The following is a 20,916-nucleotide window of genomic DNA, read 5'->3' on the forward strand; positions in this document are numbered from 1 at the left end:
TGCAGCCCATCGGCCGAGTTGACGTCACGGGGAAGGCAGAGCACATGGAGTGGAGAACCACCCTCGGCATATGCGCAGATTATTTGTTTACCACTTAGAACACAGCTGTCAGCGCCATCTTGTAACGGCGAATGTGGGCGCGGCTCCCAACATCTCCCCCTTTCCTTTTAATAAGAGCAAATAGGCCACCCATATTAATGAGAGTGGAGATAGAGGTCAAATCCCCAGTGTGTAGGTAAAGGAGCCATGTACAGGATTAGCTCTTAGGCTCACAGGCTTTTACCCAGAGCAACCCTGACCTGCTCCCGTGTCGTTTTGCCTGGGGGAAGGGAACTAGGACACTGAACCTTCATGAAAGATGACATGTCTCCCTAGAATAGGCTCATATATGCCGCAGAGCCTTTCCATTGCAGTGCTTAGCCGTGCAACTCTCTCGGGCTGCTGAAGCACACTCACTCTATCCCGTGCAATGAGTCTAGCCTCGTGAGATGTAAGAGCTGAGTGGCCAGCGACCTATTGCCTAAGCATAGATAACCATATATCAGGGGGAGCTCCATGTTCTAGTCCTGCAAGCGCCTGGGCAATAACCACCTTGTCTCTCCTAGTTTGGGCCTTAGGCTTACAGACCAACCAAAGAAGTAACACTAATCCACAGCAAAGTGTATCTCCAAATAATATTAATCCCACCCATTTTTTAAAGAAAGAAAATGCTGAGGAGATCCAATTGGGTAATCCTTTGGTCAGGGACAGGTCCAAGCGCGTGGAGTTGACCTGAAGTCTCAATTCCCGAAGGATCTGTTCAAATTCAGCCATCCAATTCTGTAACATATACTGAAAAAGACTTTTTGACAATTTAGCTGCCCTAGTAAATTTAACATACTGAATGGAAATAACACACAATCCCGGAAACTTTTGTTCACAACCCTGCTGAGTTATTTGTCATAATACATCTAGTTGTTTCTGGACAAGATCTATGCGTTGATTAACCAGCATGAGACCTCTCTGTATTGGGCCAAATAAGTTCATTTGCTCATTAATGGCTCTGAGGTCATGGAGCAGTCTCCACTTTCCTGACTTTTTCTTAATTACAAAAATTGGAGTATTCCAAGGTGAGGTAGAGGGTTCAATATGGCCTAGTTTTAATTGTTCCTCTACCAGTTGAATCACAGCTTCTAGTTTTTCAGAGGATAGGTGCCATTGAGGAACCCACACTGGGTCCCCTGTTTTCCATGGTATGGGTCGTGCTGCCCCAATGGCCGCTAAGGAAAACCCAGACCCTGTCTGTCTTGGTTTCCATTAGGTGAGATGGGCTCTATCCTTCCCTGTTCTTGATGTCCTAACCCTTTTCCTTCTTTATAACCCATCTTTGCCATGATATTTTTTGCTTTAGCTGAATACCCTCCCGATGGGGCGTTTTCATTGGACAAAATAAGGCCCAAATGCTGCATAATATCCCTTCCCCAGAGATTAACCGGGAGTGGGAGCACATAAGGTATGAATTTCCCTTGCTGCCCTTCAGAGGATTCCCACGTCAAGGCAATGGAGCTTATAGTGGGACATGATTGATATCCTAGGCCCTGTAATGAATGAGATGACTCTGTGGTGGGCCATGCTTTGGGCCACCAATGTGTAGAAATTATACTTTTATCTGCTCCGGTATCAAGGATGCCTTCAAACTCTTTTCCGTTGATCTTAAGGCGGAGCTTAGGTCTATCATTTAAAGATACAACCAAATAGGCAGAATCATTTCCTGAGGAGCCCATTTTCTTTATCTCAGGTCCTGCAGATTTCTCCCTGGTATTATCAGGGAGGAGCAGCAGCTGAGCTATCCTATCTCCTTTACTAATAGAAAAAACGCCCTTAGGGCTTGAGCACAGGACCTGTATTTCAGGGGAATGTTGACAATCCATAACTCCAGGGTGGACTACTAAGCCCTGCAAGGTGAGTGAACCCCGGCCGAGAATAAGGCCCATGGTTCCCAGGGGCAAGGATGGTATAGGCTCCACCGGCACCGGCTGAATACTCATTTGAGGCATTAATAGGAAGTCGGAGGCGGCACGCAGGTCCACCCTTGTGGGTCTTCCTGGGTCGCCTCTCTGACTGCTTCCTGGGTCCTGACAAACCGGTTCCCATATCTTTGAGGGCCCTGGGACCGAGGGCCCGATGACCCGTTTTTTGGCACATAAGCTGATTGACTATCAGGTGGGGGAAGGACTCTGCCCTTTATATCCCTCACAGAGCGACACTGGTCAGCTCTATGATAACCCTTGCCACACTTAGAGCAAAGAGTGAGAGTCCCTCCCTGTTTATCTGGAGCTCTGCAATCTTTCTTAAAATGCCCAGGCTTTCCGCAATTAAAACATGTCCTCTGATCATTTCTGCTCATGGAGCGGTTCTGAGATTGGAGGATGGCGGCCGCTAAGCCTGCATTGGTGAGAGGTCCCCCAAGCTCTCGACAGACCCTGAGCCAGTCTTGTAAGCCTTTGTTCTTTCTTGGGGCTATGGCCGCTCGGCACTCCTTTGTGGCTTGCTCATAGATTAGCTGTTCTACCAGAGGCGCGGCTTGCTCTGAATCTCCAAAAATACGCTCTGCTGCCTCTGTCATTCTGGCCACAAAATCTGAGAAGGATTCCTGAGGTCCCTGGACAACTTTTGTTAATTGACCAGTGGTTTCACCTGCTCGGGAGAGCGCCTTCCAGGCCCTAATAGCCGTGGAGGAAACTTGGGCATAAGCTCCCCAATGGTAGTTTGTTTGATCAGCAGAATAAGCTCCCTGACCCGTTAACAAGTCAAAAGTCCAATCTCTCTGCTCTGGAGTCAAAGCAGCTGCGTTTGCTCGGGCCTGCGCTTGTGCAGTTTCATGCCAAAGAGCTCTCCATTCCATATATTTGCCCATACTAGGGAGAGCGGCTTTTACAACCGTTTGCCAGTCGGCAGGAGTTAGTGCCATGCCGGCAAGCCTGTCTAACTGCACCAAGGTAAAATTAGCATTGGTTCCATATTTACGGACCGACTCGGCAAGCTCTTTAATTTGTAAGTATTCTACCGGAGCGTGGACACGCCCACCCTCGGCTCCTTCAAAGACCGGAAATGCCTGTTGTATTTTCCTTTGTTCCTCTCTGGGAATGAATGAGTCTGCGCACTGCCTCTCTGCGCATTGCCTCTCTGCGCACTGCCTCTCTGCGCATCTCTCTGCGCATTGCCTCTCTGCGCATTGCTGACGCACTACGCAGGGCGGGGGCTCCGCATAGGGCGGACCTTGAAGCCGACTGCCCTGAGGCCAATCAGCAAACTGGCCTTCGCCAGCCGCTTTTGGCTTCCTTAACTGATTAGCTAGCACTTTACCTGGCTGGTACCCTTTTTTCTCATAATGAGCTGCTTCTTCCTCCCAGTCTGTTTCTTCAGAGGAGAATTCATCATCTGATTCAGAGCTACCAAGAGCTGGCTCCCCGAGCCCATCCAGCGATGAGCACAGGCTCCTTTTCCTAGAGACCTCCGCTAATTGATCTTTCTTCTTTTCCCTTTTTCCTCTTTTTCTTCTAATCTCTCTCCAGGTATTCCTACCTAACCTTAACTTTTCCTCGGGTTCAAGACCCTTGGAAAGGCCTGTATACTTATTTTGTGTACCATATTTCCTCTTTGTTCCTACTCTCTCTCCCCACTTTACTTCTGATAGCTTGTCCTGAATTTCATCTAGAATCCGCCCTGCCTTAACCACTTGATAACATGTGAAAAGGAACAAAAGGGCTTCTAACACTAGAAAAAATTCAAGGCCAAATATACCTTGCAAAGCCATTTTCCACTTTACTTCTGATAGACTGTCTTGAATTTCCTTAGAAAGTTCAAGATCAGACTTACCTCGTAAAGCTATACTCACTGGTACTCTCGTTCCCCAGCTGAAAAGTTCTGAATTCATACAGTTGAATCCTTCTTAACAGTCTGCTTTACGGGAACCTTTATTACCGCGACCCGCAGTTCTGGTTCTGGAATGAGGGATCTTCCTTGCGCCAGTCCCGAGTTTTTTCTCGTCCCGGAATTCGGCACCAATTGTTATTAGACGCGTTCTCACGACCGGCCAGGAAAGACGCAACAAACCAGAATCTTCTGCGGCAAAACTTTATTGCTTACATCTTCAGGAGCAGGAGTGTAAGAAGCAAGAGAGAGAGAAAACGAAACCCGTCCCTCTTTTAGGAGAGTTATATTTCGCCTAGGACGTGTCACTCCCTGATTGGCTGCAGCCCATCGGCCGAGTTGACGTCACAGGGAAGGCAGAGCACATGGAGTGGAGAACCACCCTCGGCATATGCGCAGATTATTTGTTTACCACTTAGAACACAGCTGTCAGCGCCATCTTGTAACGGCGAATGTGGGCGCGGCTCCCAACATTGACCCTTTTGAAATAGATTTTACTACTTTCTGGAGTCTTCTGTTGACCAAGCCCGGCATCTGCTGTCCCTGTAGCTAGTCCTCAGGGACATGAACTGAAGGCTCTCCAGCATCCTGTCTTTTCCGTTCTGCAGAGCCCTGAGGAAATGGAAGGTCAACTTGGATGGAATCTTGAAAATAATTAGTGAAGGAGTGTAGATACAGTGAAATCCTGAGGGATGGATGTTGTTTGACATGAGCCAGCCCTGTTGAGGACCAAGGCCTTGGACCCATGGGAAGCTGGTGAAGCTTTTCCCCTGTGTCAGGCTCATAATGATGGCAAAGCCCTCCTCTGGTCTGAGTGTGCATGTTGTCAGTGTGCACAAGTATGAGTGCTGTTATAAACAATTGACCAGTGTGTGCAGAAACTAACATCTGAAGCATCCTCATGCTGGAGGCTTAAACCTGAGACTGTCACCTACAGACACCTCCTACTAAGCCTGGCCAATCCCCTCCCCCTGTGTTGCCCATAAAAAATGCTGAAGTTCTGAGTTACTGCAGAGTGGGTGCCACTTCATCAGCGTGTGCACGGCTCACCCGACCCCAGCTTTTCTGTGCATGTGTCTGTGAGTATGTTCTTGCTTCATTCCTTTGATAGCCTCAGCCAGGTTTCTGTGACCCAAGCAGTGTGCATCACAGTAAAGGAGTTATTTACAGAGCCAAGAAGGGATGCTACAAGAGCAGGCGTGTCCACCCTCTTCATGTTGTGATGTTTACCTACAAAGTTGATACTCATACACCATCACTGAGTTACCCCTCACCAAAATTTCATAGAGGTTTCAAAATGTTTTAAGTGGGCTTATGATTTTGTGTCAAGCAGCATTGGCAGCTATCCTTGGCCATAGGTAGCCTGGGTTTATGGTTTTGTGTCAGGCAGCATTGACAACCATCCTTGGCTATATACAGCCTACAAGCCACGGGTTAGAGGGTTGATAATAGGAGGAAGCTGTTGTTCCCTCCTCACTCCCATACCTAAAGGGGCAGGGACGGTAACTGAAACCCACTGAGCTGGAGTCTCATTTGTTTTTTAATTTTTTACATATTTATTTATTTATTCAGTTTATAACCCAATATCAACCCTTCCCCTCCTCCCAGTACCCCCTCACATAAGTCCTTTCCCCCGTTTCCTTTAGAAGGGGAAGCCCCCCCTCTAGGTGCCACTACCCCCATCCAAATTCCCTTCCCTTCCCACCCCATACATCAAGTTGATGCAGGACTAGGCACATCCTCTCCCACTGAGGCCAGTCAGGGGTGCCAGTTTAGGGGTGTGGGGGATCCACAGGCAGGCAGGTAAGCAACAGGCTCAGGGACAGCCCCTGCTCTAGTTGTTTGGGGATCCCACATGAAGACCAAGCTGCTCATCTGCTACATATGTACGGGGGGGGGGGGGTAGGTCCAGCCTGTACATACTCTTTAGTTGGTGATTCAGTCTCTGGGAGTTCCCAATGGTCCAAGTTAGTTGACTCTGTTGGTGTTTCTGTTGAATCCATGTCCTCTTCCGGTCCCTCAGTCTTTCTCCCAACCCTTCCGTACGACTCCCAGAGCTCCATCTAATGCTTGGCTGTGAGTCTCTGCATCTCTTTCCATTGGCTGTTGGGTGGAGCCTTTCAGAGGACAGTTATCCTCTGTTCCTGTCAGGAAGCATAGCAGAGTATTCATTAATAGTGTCAAGGACTGGTTCTTGCCCATGAGATGGGTCTCAATTTAGGGCAGTCATTGGTTGAGAACTCAGACTCTGTTCTATTTTTTGCTCCTGCACTTCTTGTAGGCAGGACACATTTTGGGTTGAAGGCTTTGTGGGTGGGTTGCTGTCCTTATCCTTCCACTGGAAGTCCTGCCTGGCTACAGAAGTGGCCACTCCAGGATCCATATCTCCCACTGCTAGAGTCACCCCCTTAGATTCTCTGGGGCCTCTCTCCATCCCAGGTTTCTGGCACATCCTAGAAATTATCCCTGTCCCCAGCCAATCTCCCATCTCTCTCCCCTGCTCTCCCTCCCAACCCTGTGCTCTCCCCACCCCCCTTCCATCCAGTTCCCTCCTCCCATCAACCTCCAATATCTATTTTATTTCCCCTTCGGAGAAAGATTCAACCATCCTCCCTTGTGTTCTCCTTGGTTTGTTTTTCAATTAGTGTGTGTGTGTGTGTGTGTGTGTGTGTGTGTGTGTGTGTGTGTGAGCGCACGTGCGTGCTTTGTTTGTGTCTGTAGTGCCAACAGAGGCCAGAAGACATCAGATCCCCTGGATCTGGAGTTAGAGACAGTTATAAGCCACCATGTGGGTGCTAAAAATCGAACTTGGGTCCTTCATAAGAGTATCAAGTGCTCTTAGCCTCAGAGCCAACTCTCCAGCTCTTGATTTTATTACTGCTTTTTGTAGTGCTGGGTCTCAAACTTAGGGCTTTGTACAAGCTAAGCAACGCCTGTAGCACCAAGCTCTATCTTCAATGGGCTTGCCTGTCCCCTCCTCATGCCCTGTACATGTATATGGGACATGTGTAGGAATATGTTCATGTTTGAGTGCATGTGGAGGACAGAGGCCAATGTTGAATACTTTCCTCAATTGCTCTCCATCTTTATTTAACGTTGCTTAACAATCTTGTTTATCAGCCAAGCCATTTCAACCGCTTTCCACCTTACTTTTTTGAGACAAGTCTCTCCCCTCAATGCCCCTAGCATGCACGGATTAGGGTAGACTAGCTGGCCATCTAGCCCAGGGATGCTCTGCCTCCCTAATGCTGGGATTGCAGCTGCACACTGTAGTGCCTGCTTTTCAACTGGATGGTGGGAATCTGAGCATGGGTCATCATGCTTGTGTGGTAAACACTTTACCAAGCCATCTCCTCAGACCTCCTAGCAGGGCATGGAGATTGAAGGAGACAGAATGTGGGGACCGGCTCTTACACAGTCAGCAGACGCTGGATTCCAGAGGAGAGAAGGGGAGGGTGGAGGGGGCCTGGTGGACCCCATCAGAGTTGTCTCCTGTTTTCTGGCAGAAACATAGAGTTCTATTGATATAGCCACAGGGCCCTTGCACCACTGTCTCTCGGTGGGCTTGTTGGAGGCTCACAAGCCCTTCTGTACTTGATTGAGGTTTTGAAACCAGATCTTACTTGTATTTCAATAAACTATAAACCCCCAATCCTTTTCAGTCCAGTAGTGAATCCAAGGCCCAGACACTTTTGTGGATGCCAACAAGAGCTTTCTGACAGAAGCCTGATACAGTTGTCTCCTGAGAGGCTCTGACAGTGCCTGACAAATGTAGAGGTGGATGCTCTCAGCCATCCATTGAACAGAGCACAGGGTTCCCAATGAAGGAGCTAGAGAAAGGACCCAAGGAGCTGAAGGGGTTTGCAGCCCCTATGGGAGGAACAACAATATGAACTAACCAGTAACCCCAGAGCTCCCTGGGACTAAACCACCAACCAAAGAGTACACATGGTAGGACTCATGGCTCTAGCTGCATATGTAGCAGAGGATGGCCTAGTTGGTCATCAATGGGAGGAGAGGCCCTTGGTGCTATGAAGGCTCTGTGCCCCACTGTAGGGGAATGCCAGGGCCAGGAAGCAGGAGTTGGGTGGGTTGGTGAGCAGGGGGAGGGGAGAGGGAATAGGGGATTTTTGAAGGGGTAACCAGGAAAGGGGACATTTAAAATGTAAATAAAGTAAATATCTAATAATTTTTTTAAAAAGATGTGTGTTGGAATATTTAGGTGGATAATTTCTATAAAAATGACTTCCTAAGGATTCCTAAGTCCCATCCTGTGTCCAAGATGTTACCTGTCAGCTTTCAACCCGGATCTGTGCTCAAGAATTACAACTCAGCTGGCTTCACTTTCCTGTGCCATTATGAGACTCTGACCTCTCTACTCAGAGCAAGACAGAAAGGTTTGGGAAGGTTCACAGAAGAGCATGTCTTCCCTCCTAACTCCATAGCTGTCGTTGATAATATTAATTGACGGGAGCAACAACAGAAGCAAGAAGATGAGTCAGGAGGTTCCTAGAGTGATCTGGGTAACAGACAGTGGGAATCCGACACAGCTTGGTAGTAATGGATGTGTGTGAGTGTGTGTGTGTTGTTGTTGTGGTTGTTGTTGTTGTTGTTGTTGTGTGGAGATACAGCAAGAGGGAGTTGTTGAGAGTCAAATCAAGGTGCCAGGGTTTTAGGTCTGATTAGCTGCAAAGATGGAGTCGATTTGATCAGTGGTGGAGAATCCTGCTGAAATGCCTGGAGAAAAGGAAGGATGATTCTTGGTTTTGGTCGTGGCTAGGTAATGGTTCCTGTTGTACTTCCATATAGAGATGTTGAGCTTGAGTTTGTTCTATGAGTTAAGAGGAGGGCCTAGGTCAGAGGTTCTCAAACTGTGGGTTGAGAAGCTCTTTGGCAAACCTCTATTGCCAAAAAATATTCACATTACAATTCCTAACAGTAGCAACATTACAGTATGAAGTAGCGGTGAAAACAATTTTATGGTTGGGGTCACCACAACATGAAGACCTGTATTGAAAGGTCACAGCATTAGGAAGGCTGTGAACCACTGGCCTAGGTGGAGATATAGCCATGTGTATTTAAATCCATGAGATTGGATAGGATGATCAGGTCTGGTTATAAAATAGAAGAGGTCCAAGAACTGAGGCCTGTGGGTTCCCCACATTCAGAAGCTAGAGATGAGGAACTAGCAAGAACAACTGAAGAAGCCAGGAGCAGTAAGAAAACTGGGGAAATAGTGAATCCGGAGGAGCCCAACAAGACCACCAATTTTGTTTGCTATTCAAGTGACTTCCCTGGTCAAGGCCTTCTTTCCCAATTCTGCTCCTGACTCTGCCTAGGCTCCTGGAGACATTCAGCATTGCTCAGCTTCCAAGTCCTTAAATTGTCTCTGGTACCTTGTTCTCTTGGAATGTGCTCCTGGTGTCTCTCCACTTTTCAGATCTCTCCTCTAGCTGCTTCTCTGCACAGTTGTCTTTTCTTCCCCACCCCCACACCATTATCTTCCCTGCTCCCTCACCTCCCATCTATCTGCCCATTGATGATTCTCAAGTATCACCAACCCTGACTTTTCACCCCTGTACCTAATACATCTCCCCACTTGGATAGTTCGTGGACTCCCGACTTGACATGCCAGGTGGAATTGTTTGTTCTCCCTGTCACCAATGCCTGTCCACTCTTTCACCATTGTCAGCCACAGGCAGCTGCAATGTGTCAGCTACTTCCTATTTCAAAAGTCAGTGATTTCTTTTTAAGGGTCAAACAGTAAATAATTTGTCAATGAAGCTGAAGTTTGCATAATTTTCACCTTTTTTAGCCATTTAAGAAATAGCAAATGCTTTCTTGGCACTAAGGCTGTGCAAGCTGTGTGGAGGCATGGACAGCAGTTTGTTAGCCTGGGTCCAGCCAACTCTCCTGCAGATTCCACCTTCTCAACACCGTGACTTTCCACTAGGCCTGCAAAGGTCCTTTGCCTTCTTTTACGTGAATTTTTTATTTTTAAAATTCTACCTGTTTTTTGTTTGGTTGGTTGGTTTTTGTTGTTGCTGCTGTTGCTGTTCTTTTGGTTTGGTTTTTGTTTTTGTGGGTTTTGGTTGTTGTTGTTTTTTTGTTTTTGTTTCTTTTGTCTTGTAGTATACACCCAACTAGTCTATCTCTGGTTCATTTTTCTTCTTTCCTGATTCTTTGGTCAATGTATTGTTTTGTTTTAGTTTGCTTTAGTTTTTAGGACCTTACTGTATAACTATGGCTGCCTTGGGACTTTAGGTGAGTCCCTCCTGTCTGCCTACCAAGTGCTGGGACTGCGGGTGTGGACCATCATGTCTGAAAATACGTTGTCTAATCCCCCCAAGAGTTATTTCTATTTATGTCTATGAGCTTTTTGTCTGCATGAATGTGTGGGTACCACATGCAGGTACATGCCTGGTGCTGGAAGAGGTCTCAGAAGAGCATGGTGGATCCCTTGAACTAGGGTTGCAGGTGGTGTGAGCTTCCATGTGAACCAATCCCAGATGCTCTGGGAGCTCAGCCATTGTTCTGCATCCCCGAGCCTTCTCTCTAGCCCCTGATTTTTATTTTTGTTTGTTTAACTTTTAAACGTAAAGGGAACTTCTCCCCAGGCTTCTCTGTATTCCAGGCTCTTTTAAGAACTCTTCATTTAATCACAGCAAGCCCCCTTCATTCCCTCAGCATTCTGTTCTTGTGTTCTTACCTTTGGGATGGAGAGAAGGTTCAGCTGTCTTTACAGACTCACAACAAAAGTGCCAGATTCTTCTTGCCTGTTCACCTACTCTTTGACATTTCTAAAAACGACCTTCTCTATTCAATAAACTCTATTCATCATCAATACCCAATCTGAGAGCCTGAGAACATAACTCGGCTGGTAGAGTACTTGCCGGGCATACGTGAACTCCTGGGTTCAATCTCCACACCACGTAGAGCAGGCATGGTGGTGTGGCCTGCAGTCCCAGCATGTGAGATCTGGAGGCAAGAGGGCCAAAAATCCAAGATCACCCTCTGCTATGTAGCAAGTTCAAGACTGTCCTAGGCTTTGTGTGGTTAGTTTATTTTTATAAAAATCCCCTCTGTATGTCACTTATAGCACTCTGAAGATGAGAGCCTCTGGCCTGCCACTCTGTTGTGACTCCAGGCACATTCCATTCAGCCCTCTATGTCTGTGAGTGGAACCCACTTCGGGAGTCTTCTCTCTGTAGCTCTGCGTAGTATTTAACACACATGGTTTTGGGTTTTTTGAGGGATGATTTCCCCATATTTACCTGGTGAAAATTGCCCTCACTAACAGGTTGCATAATCACAGTCAGTTGTGTCTCCTTCCTGGTGGTGTTTGTCCATTTCTAAAATTAGGGGATCAGGCTTGAATAACCTCTGGGGGCCCTCACAGCCCTCCTGTGATTTCTGAGCTCTGATTTCATCAGGCTTCTCTTAAACTGCATTTTATTGTCTGCATGGGGTGGTCTGGGAATTACGTCACCACAAAGACTCTTTCTCTCCTTTGCTAATGAAGGCACCTCTGTGTCAGAGGAGGAGATGGAGAGCTGATAAGTGGGCTCCAGCCCAAGGACACCTCCATATTAGGGATCGTTCTCTTCTCCTGGAATATCTTTATTTGGTTAACAAGCATAGTTCATAATTACGTTTCAGCCATTAGTACCGGAGAAGAGATGGAGTCTTTCTGTGGACATTTGTGAGCACCTAAAACCTCTACTTGCGGTTGTAGATAAATAGCCAACGTTTAAAGCAGGCCACACAACAGACTCAATATTAAATTACCTTTAAAAGTAAAATACTTTTAAGAGCCAGGTGTAAACTTTTGTGCAGTGTCCAGTTTGTTGTGCAGCCTGAATCCAGTAAGAAATCCAGGTGAGGATTTCACCTGAGGACAAGAGCCCTGGATTTGAAGCTACCTAAGCCTGGGCCTTTGTCCCCACCAATCACAGTCCTCTGTTTCCCCTGCAGGTGCCAGGCAGGCAAGAGTTGTGTGTGTTCTGGTCACATTTATGTCCCAGGCGTCTGTCCCTGGTGTCTGTCATAGCGCAGAGTATCCCACACCCTCTCCATGATGTGTGTCTTAACTGGATCGGACCATCAGTAGGCAGCTTGTTCCCATCAAGGAAGGCCCCAATTTACCTCAAATTCCCTTGTAATCCTGGGTGACTTCTCTTGTTGCTGGATTCGATCTAGATCTCAACTTATGGTGTGTGTGTTTAGCTTGTGAAAATCCCTCCCTTTTCTCTCCCCAGGAATGTATCTTCTTTGTGGGAAGACATTCTCAGTGAGTCCTATTATGTGGCAGTCCTCTAGGAGCGGAGACCAAGTCCTAGGATATGTGCATAGTGAGTGTGTAGCATGAAGGAGGGGGCTGGCAAGGCTTCCTCTGAGTGGCTCTGTACACGTTCATGTGGGCACACTGAAATAAAGGACTGAGATGTAGTAGCTCACTGGCAAGACCAGGGGGCAGGAAGCAGTATAGGCAGACCAGACTCTCTAAGGTTCAGAATTATTTCAACCCAGCCCCCTCCCATCCTTTCTTGTCAGCCTCAACGTACTTTCACTGAAGTGCAAAGCTTAAGGAGCTGCAAATGAACCAGGAACAAGGCTACCACTCCTCAGCAAGAGTCCTGCCTATCAATCAATCGTGACAGCTAATTAGGTGGTGAGGCACCAGCCTGTAACCCCAGCTACCTGAGTCTCAAGTTCAGGTGCTACCTATCGTACTTTGAAAAACCCAGTCTTAAAATAAAATAGCAAGACTAGCCTGGTCGAGGACAGCCAGGGTTACATAGAGAAACCCTGTCTTCAAAAACAAAAACCAATAAGGAGGTGACCAAAGGGCCCATACAAACCATGGCAAAGCCCACGGGTGTCTGTAGGAAGTGGGGCAGCTTGGACTGCTGTTCCCTAAGCACTAATCACTGCCTTTTGAGATAGTGTCTCTTATTGGCCCAGAACTTGCCAAGAAGTCTAGGCTAGCAGGCCAGTGATCCCTAGGGACCTGCCTGTCTCCATCTCCCCTCCAAGGTTAGGATTCTAAGCACATACTATCATGCCATTTGGGCTTTTGCTGATATATGTGAGTTCTGGGGACTGAACTCACATCTTTGTGCTTGCGAGGAAGCACTTGACTGTGCCATCTCCTCCGCTTCCTTCTGTTGACAAGTGGGTTTTGCAGGTGACCTGCATCTGGGACAGAAGTTAATCATCAGATGGGTCACATCTGCTGTGGACCTGAGCCTGCTGGAGCACGTGTCTGTCACACCCCATACTTCAGGGAGTGTTTCTGGGGGTCACTTTGTAGCAGATGTAGCCACAGTACTTATTAACACCACTGCTCTCAGCTGTGCTGTGGCAAGCACAGTTCAGCTCTCTGCAGTCAGGAGTGACGCTCTGCACCAAGTATAGCTGAGGTGACCTGGAGGTGGCCACATTGGGCTGGCATGGGTTGTTTCTACCATGATGTGAATGCAGGTTGTGGGTACCCCATGACTCAGGAGGCTCAGTGTAGCAGGCTCCATGTTCCCCTCTCTCCATAACACCTTCATTGGTAGGATATTAACTCTGCTAATTGCAGAGTCCCCTGACTTCTTGATTCAGAATAGTGATTCTACAGTCAATGTTTGCCTTGGCTTGCATGACTATGGGGGCTGCAGGCAGAAGAGGAGGTAGAAGATGAGGCACTAAGGCAGCAGGTGTGGGCATTCTGAACAGAGACTCTGAACAGTATCTGTCACATGCCTTAGTTTTTCTATTACCATCTTTCTTGTTGCTGGGACAAAATACCTGGTGGAAGGAAGGAAGGAAGGAAGGAAGGAAGGAAGGGAGGGAGGGAGGGAGGGAGGGAGGAAGGAAGGAAGCTAGCTTAACTTGGCTCACAGTTCCAGGGTGCATTTATGGGAAAGAGGCCATGGCAGCAGGAGCATGAGCCAGCCAGCCATATCGCACCTGCAGGCAGGATGCAGAGGGAAACAATGCTGGTGCCCACTGCCTCCTTTTTATTTTGTCTTGGACCCTACCCCATGGGATGGTGCCACCCACAATCCAGGATGGCTCTTTGCTGTTCTGTAAAAACCTTTCTGGACACGTCTTCATAGATACACTCAGGGATGTGTTTCTATGGTGATCCTAAATCCAGTTAAGTTGACAGTCACGATTAACCGTCACGGCCTTGAATCAGAGAGACTTATGGGAATCCGGGGCACAGTCTCAGATGCAGGGTCCTGAGGAGAAAGGCCAGCAGGCTGGGCTCCTCACTGAGTAACAGCTTGAGCTGTTGATAACCACTACAGAATCACAATTTCACTGGCTCCATGAGGCCCCGAGAGGGTGTTCACAAAGGAGCCTCCAGCTTCTTGCCCTATTCACCCCGCTCCCTCGCACCTCAGGCTTGGAAATAAACAGTCCTCTCTGCTGGAAGGAATTTTCCTATTTACCATAAGGCTGAGTACACATACACACCCTTCCTGGCTCGCAGCCCTGGTGGAGCAGACCTGCAGATGACAGGTAGTTAATAGTGACAGCTGGGAGAAGCCTGGGCAGCAGGAGCTGACAGTTTTGAGGTTGTTTGCAAAACACAGGGGGAGGGTAACCCAGTTCCAATGTAAAGCAAGTCTGAGGGTGTAGCCCTTGTCAGGGAGCTGCAGCTGCGTCTTGGCTGAGGGTTGCAAGGCGTCCTGGTGGGCTCGGTAGCCCCTCCAGCGCCTGTCCAGTCTCCCGGAGGAAAAATGACGCCTCACCTGCTTTTCCTCACTCCCGTCATTATGGGAAATTGCAAGGCTCCCTGGTGACTCCGAAGGAGAAGATTGATTTGTTGCTTCTGATTGTCACTGTGCTAATGTGACAGGGTGATGGGCACCCAGATTCACGCCTAGTAATGGCCCTGCCAGAGGTGGATGTTAACACAATTGGGACCCGACACTTCAATAAATCGGGGACATTCTACCACAGAGATCAGAGTTCAGAATTGCTTAAATTGGTGTTGAAGCAGGTGGGGAAGAGGAGTCCAGGGGCCATGAATTTCATGGTTGGCAATTGACTTTCATTTTGGAAGGCCTGACTGTCAGCTTTTCCAGTCTATGACATCAATTGAAGTCATTTGGACTCCTGGCTACCTAGCCCTTTCAGGATTGCTGGTTCTGGGAATTGTGATTCATGGTGTTCTTGTGTGAAAAAAAAAAAATCTAACAGCCTCTTCTGAACCTCTGGGGTTGGAAGATTGTGTTTGATGGGGAGGATGGAGGGAGTGTGAATGACAGATTCCGCTCCTGCCTGGTGCGCTGATCCCTCCCAAGCCACCCTTCTTGCCCAGACCTCTTACCTTAGGGCCTCTTGCCTTAACTTGCAGGTTCATTAACCTGGGTGTCATGATACTGTCATGCAGTAGTACCTTGTCTTCACGTAGCTTCTCGTGAGGTGGGAATGCACATTTTAGGTCTCTGCTGGGAGTTGAAAGCCAGAGGAAAGACTGGTCCCTATAGAGGAATGGTAATTAAAAAAAAAAATCTATACTGAGATATAACCTAAAGGTGTTGTGTTTGCTGTTGTACAATCATTGCTATAAGTTGAAGATGTTTTCTCTGCCTGCTTCCCCATCCCTCTACCTCAGTCTACTCTTTATTTCCATGGATTTGCTTACTGTCCTGGATAGCTTTAAGATCAGCTTGACATAGATAGCCTCAGCTGAGGAATGGCCTGCATCATATTGGCCTGTGGGCATGACTGGAGAATTATCTTGATTGTTAATTGTTGTAGGAAGGTCCAGCCCATCATGGGCAGCATCATCCCTAGACAGGTGGTCCCCAACTATGTAAGAAAGCAAGCTGAGTATAACAGCCTACAAGCCACCTAGCAAACAATAAGGTACACAAAGTTCCTGTGTACTTCCGCTGTGAAGGGAGTTCCTTTGGCCAAGATGCTGTGTGGATTAGCAAGAAGGCTTGCCTTCCGGTTCCTGCCTTGACTTCTCTCAGTGATATACTGTGACCTGGAAGTGGAAGCTGAAATAAACCCTTTCTTCCCCTAAATTCTGGTCAGAGCGTTTGATTATAGCAACAGAAACTAGAACACTTGTTTTAGACATTGCTTCTATTTATACAATGCAACTTTCTGCATCTGATCTCTTAGCATACATAATATTGTCAAGGTGGCCACATATTAGCATGTGTCAGAATTTCATTTCTTTTTATGGCTGGGAAATGTTCATTTGGATAGATGTACTTACTCATCAGCTGGTGGACGAAGGTTGTTTTTGCTTTTGTTTTGTTTAACCTATTACAAATTAGCACTTTGAATTTTGACATGTAAATATTTGTACGGCTCTGTGTTTTCATCTCCCTTGGGTACCTAAAAGAGACATTGCTGGGCTATATGGTAATCACCATGTTTGATATTTTGAGAAATTGCCAAACAGATCAATAATTGGGTTGCAGAGGTTACTAGGTGGTTAAGTGCCTGCTGTACAATCAAGGGGACCGGTGTTTGTACCTCTACAACATACATAAGTGCCAGGGGTCGTGGCAGTTTACCTGTAAGTTCAATCTTAGAAGGTAGAAGGTACCTTAGAAGGCCAGGTTCAATCTTAGAAGAGAACCAACCCCTGAGTAAGCTGGGAAGTGAGACTGGTCAAAACAACCAGTCCCAGGCTTGACCGTGAGACTCTGTCTCAAAGAGTAGGGTGGAAGAGTGACAGAGGAAGATTCCCATCACCTTCTGGTCTCCTCACATTGACACAAATGTGAATATGCACACTGTATGCATGTGCAAAGGCACACACAGCAAACACATACATATGCAAAAAAGGTGTGTGGGCCTGTTCTCACGAGCTGTGTATGAGGAGACCAGTTCCCTCCTGTCCTCATCAACACTTGTTAGTGTCCATCTTTCTCATGATACCATCCTTTGCTTCTATTTGTGTTTCCTTGGTGGCTGATCTTGAGTAACTTTTCACGTGCTTTCTGGCCACTTGGATGTCTAACTGGGCACCAGTTCTTTAAAGTCCACAGAATTCATGAGCATCCCTTGAGTATTAGCCAGAAAGCTGACCATTGAAGCCATCTCCTCTTCTTCATTTTTGACATTGGCAGAGGGAAGTAGAGACATGATTCACCTTGAGTTAGGCACATTTCATCTTATAGAGTTACCATATTCCTGAAATATTTTGTTAAGCAAATGGTCATACGTTTGTGACTTTCATAATTAAACTACAGGTTGCTTGCCTGAAATATAGATAGCTTTGGCTCCAAACTAAAGATTAAAATGTATACATGTAAGTGATGTATAGAATAGTTTGATAACATGTGTTACTTCCCTTCCTATGACTATAATGAAATGCCTGAGATAGTTAGTTTATAAAGAGAAAAGGTTTAGTTTGGTTTATGGTTTTGAAGGTTTCAGTTCAAGAGTGGGCAGATCTACTATAGACCTACTCTGAACTCTGAGTTGCTGCTAGATGTTCCAGGTGGTGATGATGGGAGCATGTGGCCCAGCAAACTGGCCATCTTGTGGTTAAGAAGCAAAAGGGAGGAGTGTGGGCTGGGGTCCTACACTCTAGTGACCTGAGGATCTCTCAGTAGAGACACGATCCCCTGTAAGGTCTGCATCTTTAGCACATGGTTTTGAGGGGCAATTATCTAAGCCATAGTCTATGTTATTACTTTTCAGACAATAATAGTGACAGCAGGCACATAATACAGTCCCACTCTGGGGCCAGGTTGCTGTCTTATACATATTAACTTATTGGATCTTTGAAGCAAACCTATGAAGGGAGTTCACCTCTTCAGATGAGGACACTGAGGCATAGAGAGGCCAGGGAGATTTTCCAAAGGCAAAGGTCCTGTGCTAGGGAAGGCACTTCTAGCTGTTGTAACAGCTAGACTCTCAGTTCTCTGAAGTTTAACACAATAAAAATTAGTATAACAAGGAATCTTACATCCCTGCAGAGCCCACTGGCATTGTTCTTGATTACACTGTTTCCACATGGTCATTTGAGGATTCAGGCCTTTTATTAGACAGGATATCAATATGTAGCCTGCCTCTGCCTCCCTAGGCTGGGACTGAGGTGCATACCGCCATGCAGTGCATGGTTTGTGTTGTGTTGTTGTTTAAAAGCAAATATGAGATGGACATCGTAGTGTGTGACTGCAGTCTTACTACCTGTGAAGTGGAGGCAGGAAAATTAGGAGTTTGACTTAGATACATAGCAAGATTATCCTCAGGCCACTAGCAAGTTTGAGGCCATTGTGGGCTAAATGAGACCCTGTGTCAAAATTTGCCTAGGTCACTTATTTGAGGCTTATTTCAAGGTTTGGAACATGTAGATTAATTTCAATGGCACTGTGATCTCTCATAGTGAATAAACTGTAATGTTTTCGAAATCTAGATAATTAACTGCCCTCTGGATCACACACCATATGTCTCTAAGAGCAACAGCTCTTTAAGAGAATGTCAGGTGATATTAGCAATGAACTTTCACACGCTTGATGAGACCAATTAGCAGCTTCCATCCACACTAAACAAACACAGATCTGTCCTAAGACTTTCTGTGTTTTTAACTTTACTTCCTAAAGTCACTGATAATTGATGCTTCTTTCTTGAGTGGGATTCTAACATGCAACATGGTATTTGGGGGCTGGGGCTGTGATTTAGTCACCTTCTGTTACATAAAAAAATTTGAGGCCAGCCTGGGCTACATGAAACTCTGTCTCAAAACAAAAAGAAAACGTTTCAGGGCTAGAGATAGCCTAGTGTTACCCATGCGCCTAGCATTCACAAGCCTTCCAGCCCTCTAGGTCCTTGGTGACCACCAGAAAGAGGTGGAAGATACGGCTACCATCAAGCAAAAATGAGGCTGAGGTGGCGCACGCCTTTAATCCCAGCACTTGGGAGGCAGAGGCAGGTGGATTTCTGAGTTCGAGGCCAGCCTGGTCTACAAAGTGAGTTCCAGGACAGCCAGGGCTATACAGAGAAACCCTGTCTCGAAAAACCAAAAAAAAAAAAAAAAAAAAAAAAAAAAGAGAGAGAAATATAATCTCATTGCCTCTGAAGAGAGATGGGAAATCTATTCCGTGGTCTCTTACTGAGTGAAAGGAAGGCACAAGATTTGAACCCAGGAGGCCTGGCTCAACAAGTTGCTCTTCAAGTCTTTCTTTCCTTCCATTTCACGAGTGATGGAACGCAGTGGCTCTCCAGCTCCATTATTGCTTTCTTTAAAATTTTTAAAAATTTAAAAATTTATCTTTGGGTGTGCTAATACATGATTGTGGTAGAACCTGCAGTTGAAGGGGTGGGACCTGGAGGGTGATTGTTGCTATTGCTACTTTAAGATACATTTGAAATTTTTCACTTTGATTTTGAGAAAAACAAAAGACTTTTGTGAGTCCTGAAGGTAGACCTTAGATGCCCCTGTAGTGAGTAAAATGCCAGGCGTCCTGAGCACTGAATGTACTATGGGAGGGGATAACTCCTTTGCAGGGCAGGTCTTCAGAAGGTCCATGTGTGAGCCTTTGGCAGGTTTTTGTTTGTTTATTTTATTTTGTTTGGAGATAGGGTCTTACTATGTAGCCTTGGAGTCCCTGAGACTCACTATGTAGGAACAAGCTGGCCTTAGACTCAGAGATCCACATGCCTCTGCCTCCCGAGTGCTGGGGATTAAGGGTGTACCATCATGCCCAGCCATTGACTCTTTTAAAAAATTTGGGTTCTGAAATGCTTCCAGATAAAGCCTGCTGCACTTAGAGGATTTCATGAGAATTAGCCCTCAAGCCACCCAGAGGTCAACACCACCTTCTTGGGCAGAAAGAGCAGCCAAAGTCTGGGCTGTGCCCTGCCAAGTGGCCTTGGTGTGGCTTGGTTGCATAGCCCATGACAAAGGCATTGCCCTGGTCCTAGCTGCACTTCAAGTTAAACAGTAAAAATCTATCCCAGCAGGGCGTGATGGCGCATGCCTTTAATTCCAGCACTCAGAAGGCAGAGGCAGGTGGATTTCTGAGTTCGAGGCCAGCCCAGTCTACAAAGTGAGCTCCTGGACAGCCAGGGCTATAAAGAGAAACCCTGTCTCAAACAAACAAACAAACAAACAAAATCTATCACAGGCTTGGGCTCCTCTGCAAACAGCTCTTCTGAGTACCAGGTAAAGTGAGCTCAGGCCTGGCCTGGGGCCGAGAGGAAGATGGACTTAGGACCTAGGGCAGTGCTGAGCTCCCTAAAATCAACAGAGGTAGTCAGCAAACTGGCTTTGACTGGATACAAATGAAGCCTGGCACTGGGAGACGGTATTAGACGTCCTGAGTCGATATTCAAGAGGCAGGATTAGAACGGTTAGAAGCCAGCTTTCCCAGTCAGAGCACTGGCAGGTGTGTAGCCACTTTTCAGCTTGCTTGTAAAATTGGAATAGATGGGGTGTGCCTGTCGATGTGCCCCATGCAGCTCTTCCTTTTATGTTTGAATGGAGCCACCATATGTGATGCATCTGCATGAGTGAAATCCCAGCAGGACTCCTGGGAGGTCCCGTCACTCCATTTTACAGATAAGAAAGCTGAGGCTCAGAGAGAGAAGTGACTGGCCCAAAGTGTTGCTCCCCTATGAAGGGGTATAACAAGGTAGGGCTGGAGAGAAGGTTCAGATTTCTGCTCCCCTAAAGGACCCACCCAGCCTTGGATTTGGATCCCAGCAGCCATGTCAGGAAGCTCACAGCCTATATAACTCCAGTATAACTCTGCTGTCTTCAACTTAAACACACACACACACACACACACACAAATAAATCTTTTAAAAGTAACAACAACCACAAAAGAGAGATTTCAGTCAGTCTCTTCAGGAGCCAAACCCAACTCTGCCAGCTGTGATACCATACAGACAAGGGCTTTTCTGAATAGTGTGTGTTCATTCATCCATAATAATGAACAATGGCTTGTCAATGGTATGTATCCAGAGTGACCACCTAATAAATTACAGCTTCCCTAGTCTTTCAAGATGTTGGCACTTTTCTTTTTTTTT

General features: G+C 46.7%; 1 protein-coding gene across 2 annotated transcripts in view; it reads left to right on the forward strand.

Annotated features, from left to right (window-relative positions):
• Parva (parvin, alpha) overlaps positions 1–20,916 on the forward strand; it is a 163,983-nt gene that overhangs the window by 2,684 nt on the left and 140,383 nt on the right. The window lies entirely within an intron of this gene.

Source organism: Mus musculus, chromosome 7 (genome assembly GCF_000001635.26).
Source record: "Mus musculus strain C57BL/6J chromosome 7, GRCm38.p6 C57BL/6J".
NCBI classification, from domain to species: Eukaryota; Metazoa; Chordata; class Mammalia; order Rodentia; family Muridae; genus Mus; species Mus musculus.